This window comes from Panthera leo, chromosome B1 (assembly GCF_018350215.1).
Source record: "Panthera leo isolate Ple1 chromosome B1, P.leo_Ple1_pat1.1, whole genome shotgun sequence".
In the NCBI taxonomy this organism is placed as follows: domain Eukaryota; kingdom Metazoa; phylum Chordata; class Mammalia; order Carnivora; family Felidae; genus Panthera; species Panthera leo.
In genome coordinates, this window is record NC_056682.1 from 63,689,699 (window position 1) to 63,702,984 (window position 13,286).

Sequence of the window (13,286 nt, forward strand, 5' to 3'; positions counted from 1 at the left end):
CTTAGTTAATACATTTGATTTTCTTTGGGTTTTAAAATAAAAATTAATATACTCACTTTATTAAAATTTCAATATTACACAAGATTGACATAAAATGGAAAGTAAAGATCTCCTTCCTCCCTCCAAAATTTCTATTAACACTCCTCAGAAATAGCCACCCTTAACAGTTTTTTTGTGTATCTTTTCAAAATGTGTGTGTGTGTGTGTGTGTGCATGTGTGTGTTTAGTGTTTGTTCAGACTGCTATAACAAAATCCTTAGACTGAGTGCATTAAATAACAGACATTTGAGACATTTATTTACCACAGGTCTGGAGGCTGGGAAGTATAAGATCAACGTTCCAGACTTTTTGGTTTCTGGTGAAAATTCTCTTCCTGGCTTGTGGATGGTTGCCTTCTCACTGTGTCCTAAAATGGTGGAGAGAGAAATCTCTCTCTTCCTCTTCCCATCATGAGAGATTACTCTCAAGATCTCATTTTACACTGACTGCCTTTCAAAGTTCTCATCTCTGAATGTCATCCCATTGGGTTAGGACTTCAACATACAAATTTGGGGGAGGACACAATTCAGTCCATAGTGTGATAGGTAGATACACACACATATATATGTAAAGGTATAAAATATATATATAAAACACTTGAAGATATATGTAAATATATGAAATATATTATAAATATGTGTATACATAAAAATATTTGAATTTGAAAAAACATTTGAAGTATATAATAATTTGAATCATGTGCTAACAATTATAAAGCATTGTGATTTTTCACTGCAGTAATTTTTAAAAATTTTATTTTTTATATTTGAGAGAGAGGGAGAGAGAGACAGTGCACAAGCAGGGGGAGGGGCAGAGAGAGACAGAGAATCTGAAGGAGGCTCCAGGCTCTGAACTGTCAGCCCAGAGCCCATGCAGGGCTCGAACTCATGTTTAGCAGACTGAGCCACCCAGGCACCTCTAAAAAATTTATTTTTTAAAGCACTTGTAGGTTAACAGAAAAATTGAGTGGGAGGTATAGAGATTTCCCATATACCCCCTGCCCCCTCACATGTATAACCTCCCCCATTATCAACATCCCCTACCAGAGTGGTACATTTACTACAATTAATGGACATATTGACACATAATTATTTCCCAGAGTTCATAATTGAAATGGGGTTCATTCTTAGTCTTATGCATTCTATGGGTTTGGACAAACTTAGAATTACATGTAACTACCATTATAGTATCATACAGAGTAGTTCAACTGCTCTGAAAATTCTTTGTGTTCTGTTTATTCATCCTTCCCTCTCCCCTAATACCTGGCAATCATTGATCTTTTACCTGTCCCCAGAGTTTTGCTTTTCCAGAATGTCATGTAGTCAGGCAGTATGTAGTCTTTCAGATTGGCTTCTATCACTTAGTAATAAGCATTTAGGTTTCTTCCATGTCTTTTCATGTTTTGATAGCTCATATCTTTTTAGCTTTCAGTAATATTCCATTGTCTGGATGTACCACAGTTAATTCATTCACCTACTGAAGAACATCTTGGCTGCTTCCAAATTTTGGCAATTATGAATAAAGCTGCTATAAACACCCATGTGCAGGTTTTTGTGTCAACATAAGTGTTTAATTCCTTTAAGCAAATATTAAGGGATGAATTGCTGGATTTTATGGTAAGAATGTGTTTAGACTGCCACACTGTCTTCCAAAGTGGCTGTACTATTTTATATTCCCACCAGCAATGAATGAGAGTTCCTGTAGCTCCACATCCTCACCAACATTTGTTGTTGTCAGTATTCTGGAATTTGGCTATTCTAATAGGTGTGTAGTGCTATCTCACTTAAAAATATTTTTTTTAGTATTTATTTATTTATCTTGAGGGGCAGAGAGAGAGAGAGAGAGAGAGAATCCCAAGCAGACTCTGCGCTGTCAGTGCAGAGCCCAGTGTGGGGCTTGAACTCATGAACCATGAGATCATGACCTGAGCAGAAATCAAGAGTCAGAGGCTTAACCAACTGAGCCTACCAGGTGCCTTCACTTTTGTTCGAATCTGAATTTCCCTGATGGTATTTGATGTGGAACGTCTTTTAATATGTTTATTTGCCATCTGTATATCTTCTTTGTTGCAGTTTTTGTTCAGGAATTTCCCCCATTTTTAAATTAGGTTGTTTGTATTCTTATTGTTGAATTTAGGAGTTCTTTTTATTTTTTGGGTAACAGTTCTTCATCAGATATGTCTTTTGCAAATATTTTCTCCCAGTGTGTTTCTTGTGTCATTCTCTTAACAGTGTCTCTCACAGAACAGAAAGGATTTTTTTAATGAAGTCCAGATTATCCATTTTTCCTTTCATGAATCATGCCTTTGGTGTTGTACCTAAAATATCTTTGCCACACCCAAGGTCATTTAGATTTTTCTCTTATGTTATCTTCTAAGAATTGTACAGTTTTGTACTTTGCATTTAGATCTGTGACCCACTTTCAGTTAATTTTTGTGAGGGGTATGAAGTCTGTGTCTAGATCTTTTTTTTCTTTGAATGTTCATGTCCAGTTCCAGCTCTATTTGTTGAAAAGACTACCTTTTATCTATTGTATTGCCTTTGACTTTGTCAAAGATTAGTTGGCTATATTTATATGGGGTTTTTTTTTTTTTTTGAGTTCTCTATTCTGCCGCATTGTATTATTTCACCAATACCACATTCTCTGTATTACTGTTTTATCATTCATCTTGAAGTCAAGTGTCAAGTGTCAATCCCCCAATTTTGCTCTTCTCTTCTAACGTTGTGTTTGACTATTCTGAGTATTTTCCCTCTCCATATAAACTTTAGAATCATTTTGTTGATATCCACAAAATCATCTGCTGGGATTTGATTGGAATCGCATTGAATCTATATTTCAAGTTGGGAAAAACTGACATCTTGACAATATTGAATTTTTCTGTCAATGAACATGGAATATTTCTCCACTTATTTAGTTTTTCTGTGATCTCTTTCATCAGAGCTCTGTAATTTCCTTCATAAAGATCCTATACGTATTTTGTTATATTTGTAACTATTTCATTTTGAGGGGTGCATTTGACTAATTTTAACATGAATAATTTTCATTGTATGAATAATGCAGTAAAAATATTAAGAGAAATTTCAAAAAACTGAAGTCATCAAAATAATGTTGCTTATCTAGTTTTGCTTATTAATATTCTCTTCCAGTTCTTTACTACCTGAATACCTACTTTGCACAGTTATATTTGCATTGCACATACCATTTTTAAATCCCATGCTTAAAAAATTGACATTGGTGTGAATATTTTCCTCATGACTATGTGGTCTTAATAATTAGCCTTGTCGGGGCACCTGGGTGGCTCAGTCGGTTAAGTGTCCAACTTCAGGTCAGGTCATGATCTCACAGCTCGTGGTTGAGCCCCGCATCGGGCTCTGTGCTGACGGCTCAGAGCCTGGAGCCTGCTTTGGACTCAGAAGACACAGAATCCCCCTCTTGCTGCCCCTCCCCTGCTCATGCTCTGTCTCTCTCTGTCTCTCAATAATAAATAAACGTTTAAAAAAATAATTAGCCTTGTCAAAAATTAAAAGTGTGTATATCATTATTCATTGTTGTTGATACCTGATTTTTTTTCTTACTCATAAGTAAGAAGTTGGCTTTGAAGTTCACAGTTTCCTAGGAAAAGTACTATAAAAATACTCATATATGACTACAAGTGTTGTGTTACTTTCTAGCTATGTGGCTCTAAGTTCAAAGTTTAACTGTACCTTATTTTTCTCATTTGTAAAGTGAGTTAAAATAATACAGCTATCTTTTTCTTGGAACATAATAAAGGCTAAACCCCATAAACCATTTAAAGCTGTTAGACTATTTACTAGCATACAGTATGAGCTCAATAAATATTATATGTATATATTTATTAATCAAAAATATTATTCACAAATGCTTATTAAATGATCAACAAATTTTAAATGTTAGTTATATAGTTAAATCAACATCAGATGATTTAAGGTCCACAAATCGACCAAAAGATACAGCAATAATTTTAGCAAAAAAAAAAAAAATCCAGTATTAAAGCTATCTTTCTTTTCTGTTAGCACAACAGTAAAAGATGAATAGGCCAGTCATAGATGACTCAACTTTCCCCATTAATCAGAAACTTCAGTTGACTCAGTTGATTGCTGACAGCTATTTTCTGAATATTTACAGAAGACAGTGAATTGATGACCTACAGAAAATATTATTATGAGAATATGCCAGATAAAAATGCAGTAGACCATGAAGAGTTTACTGTACTTAGCAAAAAACATTCCCAGGGCTTCTTCCTTGCCAGTGATGAAATAGTAAGCTTTTATGCCTAAAATGCTGGCATTCCAGAGAGATAGATGTCTTTTCTTTCAAGTTCTCCCGAACAAGCCATGAAGAACAGCATTAGCTGACCCTTAGGGTATGGTTGATTTTGCTACACAGAGCAGCAAGAGTGACCTCAATTCCATATCCATCAATGAGATTTATGATCTGCTTATAAAAGGCAAAAAGCAGAAAATGCATTAAATGCTAATAGAATCCACAATATAAAGGAATATACATATGCATGTGCATATGCACACATGTACATACATGGATATACTTTGTCATTTTGCCAGAAAGATATACATAAGAGCCTTCAGTGTGTGACTCTTCTTGATTAAAAAATTGCTGAAAATAATGAAAAAATATATTTTAAAGTAAATCATGGCTCTATCCTCCTTCTCTTTACTTCTAATGATCCTGAAATTTTCCCTTAATGTTTTCATTCTGGTTGAGAAGAAAGTCTGAGTAGGCTGGATCTATGTAAAATCATTTTATGGTGGAGCAACATTTTATGTTCCTCTATGACAATCCAAGAGAGACTGGGATTTCTTCCAGGAGCGATCCCATGCTTCATTAATTTTAGGGCCACCTTCAACTGCACACTTCATAGTTACTTAAGAAGAATTCTTATACCATAAGGACAGATAAAATTTCTATTGGATATTTAGGCGTTTGATTCTTTTCCAAAAATCATAGAGAATGTTTTCTGAAATTCTAAGGACAAATGCAACATTTAACACATTCAGTGATGGGGCCATCTTGCTTTGCAATAGTTTATGTAAAAAATATTTGAGTATATTATGCATCACAAGTTGTTTCCTGCTCAGGTTAAAATAATAAAATAGGATTCAATAGAACCATTGGAGAAAATCAGAAGTTGAAATTTGGGTTACCACCAAATTTTTAATAGTCTAATAACTCCAGTCTTATTTTTACAAAACTGGGGGGGAAAAGATAAGAAAATCTTACTATGTATGGAGATTTTTAGTTCATAGAATCTCAGGCAGCTTGGATATCATTCAGCAACCCCACACCACCCCCATTAAAAGACCATCTCTCATATCTCCCATGGTGTTTTTGTCATATGATCATTCAACCTCTCCTCCGATGTCCCAGCAGTTCTACTGTTGGACACTTCTAGTTGCTGAAGTCCCTAATATGGAGATGAGACTCCTCCCTGAAATGCTCACTAATTGTTACTGGATCTGCCTCTGAATAGGAGAGAAGATTTGTTCCTTTAATTTACTGATGCCATTTTATAAAATTAAAAAAATCATAATAGCTTTAGGAAAACTTTTTTGTTATTCTCAGTCTTTTCTTGCTTAGGTTAAGCGGAGTTATACACACAGGCTTTGGAGCCAAGCTGAGATAAAATTCCTCTTTGCCTCTTCCTAGTTGTGTGACATTACTGAACTAAGTCTTAATTTCCTTGCCTATAAAATAGAGAAGAAGCAAGTAACCTTATACATCTCTGATGATTAAATAGCAACCCATACTTTTAACTATTTTTTACTATAGTAAAAACTTAGATTGCGAGTAACTTGTTCTGCAAGTGTTCCACAAGACAAGCAAAAATATCTAACAAAATTTAGCTTAATACAAGAGTGATGTCTTGCAATGCAAGTAGTACATGACGCCGAATGTCACATGATCAAAACAGAGCCAATGGTTCTTGAAATTTGCTTTGATATACAAGTGCTTTGGATTATAAGCATGTTTCAGGGATGAATTATGCTTGCAAACCAAGGTTTTACTGTATTTTTATTCTCTTCAACCATTCCTTGTGTAACTTAAATCCTTAAGAGCTAGAATGGATCCAGGTAAGTTTGATTTGAATCCATTTTTTTGAAAAAGGTCATTGTTTAATTTCTATAAATTTCTGGGAGTGGAGGTTGAAAGAGGCAGGCAGGGAGGGAGGGAGAGGTATTTGTGTGATGCAGTTACATTTCTCGGGCATCTGAGGCTCTGAGATTTTATCTCCATTGAAGTCTTGCTTTCTATTATGTAGGTTATGTTACTTCCTTTATTTCTCCTGGAGTCAATCTAAACATGAAATTCAGACCCTTTTTTATTTTAAAGGGGTTCAGAACAAGTTTCCCCAAAATGTGCCACTTTGGGGACATTTTGTGGGCTATTTTGAACTGAAGGCAGTTGTGATCCTCTGGGCTCAAGGAAAACTTTTTTCCTCCCTTAACAAATCTAGAAGAATATAAGTTGGAGTTATTTCCCAGACTTAAGAGTTATTACCAGAGTTAAATTTTATCTGGGTGACCCATTTGTATGGCAGGACAAACATCTAGTTATTAAACATCTGCTCATCTTATTGCCTGTGAGTTGCCCTCCTTCCTTTGAAGCCCCAGGCTTCTATCCCATTGCTTAGCTCAAGATGGCACATATACCTCATTTTACATTTCTGCATTTGAATCTCTCATGTAAGTACGCTTCCTGTATACACAAAATTAGATTTTCTCCTGTTCACCTATCTCATGTCAATTTAATTTTTAGATCAGCCAGAAGAATCTTTGAAGGATACAATAGCATTTTTCCTTCTCAACAATTACATACACTCATCCCTACACAGATATACACACTCATGTCAAGTCTCTGAAGATGTAGCAATATTAATAAAAGTTTTGGGAAATTAAGTCTTGGCATCATATAAAAGCTTAAATTGAATATCTGACATCTTTATTCTTGCAAGAAAGGAAAAAAAATCATTTTCCCTCTATCCTTCTGGGTTCTTGGCCGAGACCGATCTGTAATAAAAAGATAGAGTGGAGTACCTGGGTGGCTCAGTGGGTTAAGTGTCTGACTTCAGCTCAGGTCATGAGCTTGCAGTTTGTGAATTCGAGCCCTGCGTCGGGCTCTGTGCTGACAGCTCAGAGAGCCTGGAGCCTGCTTTGAAATCTGTGTCTCCCCCTCTATCTGAACCTCTACCGCTCCTGCTCTATCTCTCTATCTTTCTCAAAAATAAACATTTAAAAAAATTTTTAGAAAGACAGATTAACAGGAGAATAGCAAACAAGTTTAATAATGTGTATAGCTCCTGTGTACATGGGAGATACCCAGGAAAACTGAAATACCCAGAAATGTCCCCCCAAGCCACCACCTTAAGTACCATCTCCAGCTAAAAACAAGAGATGTTGGGGGTGAGGTGGGTTCATGGGGGGAGACCAGTTATGGGAGTCTACCAGAAAAAGCACGATAAACCAGGATAAGGTTGCTATGCATTAAGCCATCGCCTTCTCCCTTGATAAGAGTTTCTTGAGACTTAGAGGCATCCTCCTCTTCCTGGTACAGAGAGGGAGACACCCTTCCAAATGGAGATCTCTCTTATAAATGTAAATGTCTCTTACAAAAGGGTAACTTCTACCTAGTTGCCAAAACTTTTCCTAGCTGCTGTTTCTTAAAAATAATCACCCTAAAATAATCCTTTTGCCAAAGAGAACTATTTCGGTGTGGCAGATTCTTCTCTTAAACCATTTTCTCTACATTCACATATATGTCTTTGTCGCCTCTCCTTGCTGGTCTTCTCCCTCTCTTCCATGAGCAAAAGCTCCAAAACTCCTCTAAGGAGTTTTTCTCATTAAAATGATCAGATTCTTAAGATTCAATTAGTCTAAGAGTATTAGTGACAGGTATTAAAAAAGTGATTTGGCTCTAATTAATACATTTCTCTTTTTTTGGAGATCATATCCTTTTATAGAATTCAATAACAAAATAATGTAATCCTTACAGAAAGTTTTTGGTATCGTCAATTTGAGGAGGCAATTTAGCTATTTATGGAAGATCTTTAAACAAGATCAGTTTTTATTGCTTTGAAATCACTTGCAGATGTTATTTAATATCTTCACTTGCAGATGTTATTCAATATCTTCACAGTTGCCAGATCAAGACTAAGATATGGCACTTGTTATGGGCATCTGTTTAATGCTTCATTGAGAAACCTTATTCTTTTAGTTTTTTCAGGATTACTTTTATGAGTCTAAATTCTTCAAAGGTGAATGTTTAAAATCACTGTCTTCGTGAGTACCTAAGTACTTCCTTGTGGGGTTCTAAGTCTGTCTTCACTGCTAAATGAGATTGTGGGCTATACAAAGGCAGACCTTCTGGCTGCGTTGTTTCCTGTTATTTGCTTATCACATGGCCCAATGTCTGGCACATGGTAGAGTTTCAATGAATGTTGGTCGAATGAATGGGTAAATGAACACAATTTTAAGATTCAACAGAATAAAAATGGGAAAATCACCCTTAATTCATTTTTAGATAAGGAAATAAGAGCCTTAACATCTGTCTAGTTGCCTCGTATTTAAAAAGTTAAAACCACAGTTTCAATAATTATAAGCATTGTTACTGTGATTTGGCATTAATCATAACTGCATAATCAAAATGCCTAATTATGAGTTGATATTAAAATTAAAAGTTAAGGAGAAAAGCAAAGAAACAGTGCAGTGAGGCCTAATTTGAATTATTTGGGTAATGGTTGATATTTCTGTTCGCTATTCATGTTAGAATAATACTTATTGGTAAAAAATACTATAGGAATAACCTGTTATCATTTGGATAAATGTAGATAGAATTTTTCTAAGAACCATTTCTCAGATATTAATACACAAGTGCCACCCTCCCCTGTCCTCCCCCAGTGAAAGGCAAATTGACATAGAGGTCCAAGAGGATGAACTCTGAAGCCAGGCTGTTTGAGTGCAAATCTTGGCTCTGTGCCTTGTGGGAGGCCGGACCCCGGTGCCAGGCTGAGACCGGGTCGAGCTCCCTGTTGACTCAGCCAACCTGGTGGCTCCCCCTCCCATTCCCCCACTTGCAAAGGCATACGAAAGCCTTGTCAAGGCTGAGAAATCTAATTCCTGAAGCCTGTGGTCTGTGGGTGTTGGCAGTAATGTTACCCCCCTTTCTACCCCAGGTCAAATAGAAACAAACATGGGAACTGTGTTTTGCTAGCAATCTATCAGCAAGGTCTTGTTGTGACCCGTTTAGAAAGTTCACAAGGTACACAGAACTAAATGTTTTGGCTGGCAACGATCATGTGAAACCTGTTTATTCTTAGAATGACCTGATCCATAAGAGTCTTGATATAAAAGATTGTGTACAGCACAGTAAAGCCGTCACTTGGGCCATCAGCCCAGGGGACCCTCCTGTTCCCAAACTGGCTTCTCTTCTCTTTTCTTTCTTACATCCCCTACCCTCAGGACCCTGATCGCGGTGTTTGTTGCGCCGGTTGCAACAGTGCCTCCCAAGTCATTAGTCTCTGGACAAGCTGTATAACTCTCATTGCTTCATTTCCCTAATTGGAAAATGGAAAATGACAGTGTGCCTATTCCCTAGTATTATTTACTATTTCTAAATTTCCTAGCTCCCTCCCTCTTTCTCTCTGTCTGACTTCCTTCCTCCCTTCCTCCCTGCTTCCTCCCTTTCTCTCTTCCTTCTTTCCTTCCTTCCTTCCTTCCTTCCTTTCTTCTTTCTTTCTCTCTTCCAAAGTAGTGTCCCCTTAATCGCTGCATCCTTTTATAACAATTTTCTTTTTTTTTAATGTTTATTTATTTTTAAGAGAGAGAGACTGAGCTCAAGCAGGGGAGGGGCAGAGAGAGAGGGAGACACAGAATCCGAAGCAGGCTCCAGGCTCTGAGCTGACACCACAGAGACTGATGAGGGTTCAAACCCACACACGAACCATGAGGTCATGACCTGAGCCAAAGTCAGATGCTTAACTGACTGAGCCACCCAGGTGCCCCTTTATAACAATTTTCTAATCTATTTTATATTTAATTGAGCCATATAAAATTGGCTCAATGTTGAAGGGGAGCAGAATATATCACTACAAATCTGCCTCTTTGGAAAAGGCTTATTTTAGGTTGATTATTTTTAAAAAACAGGAGACACAGGAGAAGTAGAAGTTACCCTTTTGTAAATCACATTTACAGGGGAAATCTCCACTTATAAGGGTGTCTTTCTCTCTATTCCAGAAACAGGAGGATGCCTCTAAGTTTCAAGAAACTCTTAATCAAGAGAGAAGGCAATGACTTAATGTATAACAACCTTACCCTGGTTTATTGTACTTTTCCTGGTAGCCTCCCATAACTGGTCTCCCCCCACCAACCTACCCCATCTCCCTCAGTTTCTTCTGCTTTTAGCTGGAGATGGTACTTAAAGTGGTCACTCAGAGGCCCATTGCCAGGAGTTACTCAGTTTTCCTGGGTATCTCCCATGAACACAGGAGGTATACATGCTATTAAACTTTTGTTTGTTTTTTTCTCCTGTTAGTCTGTCTTTTTTATTACAGATCAGTCTCAGCCAAGAACCTAGAAGGATAGAGGGAAAATGGTTTTTCCTTTCCCACAATGTTTTTTGGAGGGATTATAAAATGGGAATGTATAGCTTTCAGGAAAAAGATACAGCAAACTTAAATAAGCAGGTAAACATAGTCATGCCTAGATGATGTTTAAATTAAGATTTGATTTATTCTCTGTTTTCCATAAGAGTTCATTTTATTTCCATGCTGAAGAGGACTATAGCAGCTATCACATTATTACACCGATTACTTTATTTTATTTTATGACATATTTTTTTCACACTTCCATGTCTCTGAAACTGGGATGCATTTTACAATCCATAGAGTTTACTAGCTGCTGTCATAGAGATGCTCCATTTGTCATAGAGTGGCTGTCATTGTGTGTACATGAATCTAGTCATAACTGTACATATTGTCACTGGAGTTACGTGCATTGCTGATACTACACATTTGAGTTGAATTGTGATTTCAAATGCCTAAAATATATTAACCTATGATTTGGCTTTTTTTCCCCTAAAAGCCATAAAGAAAAGCAAAGGAAACAGAACAATGAGGCCTAATTTTTTTATATTGATGAAACAAATATTTGTCATTGCAGCAGTAACCACAATTGCATTATTTTCTTTGAAGGTAAATATACATGCTTTGTGGAAACTCACAAGAGCAGAGTCTCACAAGAAGATAAAGTTGTTTTATGTTTTGTTACCAAACTATTTTCTCAATGATTACATCTTTCACAGTAATGCAAGTCAAGGCAAGATAAATTGTTAAAATCTTCAGATGAGATTTTTTTAAATTTCAAAGTAAAGAAAGACTGGTGTAATGAAAGAGGCATTTCAGAAAGTATAATGTGAAAAACATTCCTAAGTGAAAAGAAAACATCATATCATAGTGTAATTTGTAGTATTTAGTTAGTTATTTTAATAAATGCTACATAAAATAAGGATCTATAATACAGTAAGCATCATTTTAGATTCATTGAAATAAAAGATAAAATATTTTGTGTTTAGGCAGTAAGCGCAATGGATTTGAATTTCTTTGAAATGTATTACTTCACTGCTTCCCACATGTAAGACAATAAATGAATTCAGTGCTAAATTAGTTTCCTAGGGCTGCCACAAAAGTACTACAAAGTTGGTAGCTTAAAACAATAGAACTATATTGTTCTACAGTTCTGGAGGCTAGAAGCCACAAATTCAAAGTGATGGCAGGGCCTGTTCCCACTGGAGCCTGGAGGGGAAAGTCCTTCCCTGCCTCTTCCTAACTCTTTGTAGAGGCTACCAATCCTTGATATTCCTTGGCTTGTAGCTGCATTACTCCAATTTCTGCCTATGTTGTCTGTCACATGTTGTTTGTCTGTATCTGGATCTTCACATGGTCTTTATCTCATCTTATAAGGACACCAGTCATATTAGATCAGGGCCTACCCTAATGACCTCATCTTAATCTGCAAATACCCTATTTCCAAAAAAGGTCACATTCACAGGTAACAGGTTAGAATTTAAACAGAGTTTTTTGGCAGACACAAGTCAGCTAGCTCATAACAGATGCTATTTCTAAAACAGAAAATATAAATATGTGTTCATCCCACAAACTGTTTACATTCTGGTAAAGTATTTATTATATTATTTGTATAATCCCCTCCTTTGAGTTTGGATGTTCTAAAAATGGAATACGGCAAACATGATGGGACGTCATTACTGTGGTTACATTACAATATATGCTACAAGACTGTCTTGCTTGCAGACATCTTAGAGAGGTTGCCCTCCAATGGCTCTGAAGAAGCAAGCTGCCCTGTGTAAGTGCCCATCTTGGAAAAACCCATGTAGTGAGGACCTATGGGCAGCCTCCAGGAGTTAAGGGTTTACCAGCAATAAACTGAAGCATTGCTATCATGCAGACACAAGAGGATGAATTGTGCCAACAATCCAAGGAAGATTAAAAGATCTTTCCCCACCCACACCTTTATTGAGATCACGCCAGAACCTAAATAAGCAGTATGGCAAGAGCCTAAAGCAGCCAAGCTATGCCCGGAATTCTGACCCACAGAAATTATAAAATAATAAATGTATGTTGTTGTAAGTGGCTAATTTGTAGTCACTTTTTATGCAGCAATATAAAACTAATACAATGTAGATGATATTATAAGCTTTTCAGAGTAGTTGTGAGAAGTAAAAAAGGGATGCATCTAAAAGACTCAGGAGAGGGCATAGCATATCATAGGCACTAAACACATTAGTCCCCATGAGTTTCCTTTCTCTGAATGCAGAATATGAAATTCTAGTCACAACTTAAAACTAGGTCAACATATAAAAGGTGGAAAAACAGACAATAAATTGGCCTGTGTAAAGATTAAGTGTATTAACACATGGCTGCTTTTAATAGCAGTAATTAAAAAATTCAAATCAAAATCTGTTAAAATTTCCATACGACACAAAGAGATCTACAGATTCAATGCAATCCTTATTAAAATCTCAATGGAATTCTTTACAGACCCAGAAAGACGATCCTAAAATTCACATGGAACCACAAAGACCCCACTAGTCAAAGCAATCTTGAGTAGAAAGAACAAAGCTGGAAGCATCATGCTTCCTGATTTCAAAATATATTACATAGCTACAATTACATAGCTACAAAATCATATGGACTGACA

At 36.4% G+C, this 13,286-nt stretch overlaps 1 long non-coding RNA gene across 1 annotated transcript in view; it reads left to right on the forward strand.

The window, feature by feature from the left end:
• LOC122216940 overlaps positions 1 to 13,286 on the forward strand; it is a 63,599-nt gene that overhangs the window by 16,400 nt on the left and 33,913 nt on the right. The gene's annotated exons all lie outside the window — the stretch shown is intronic.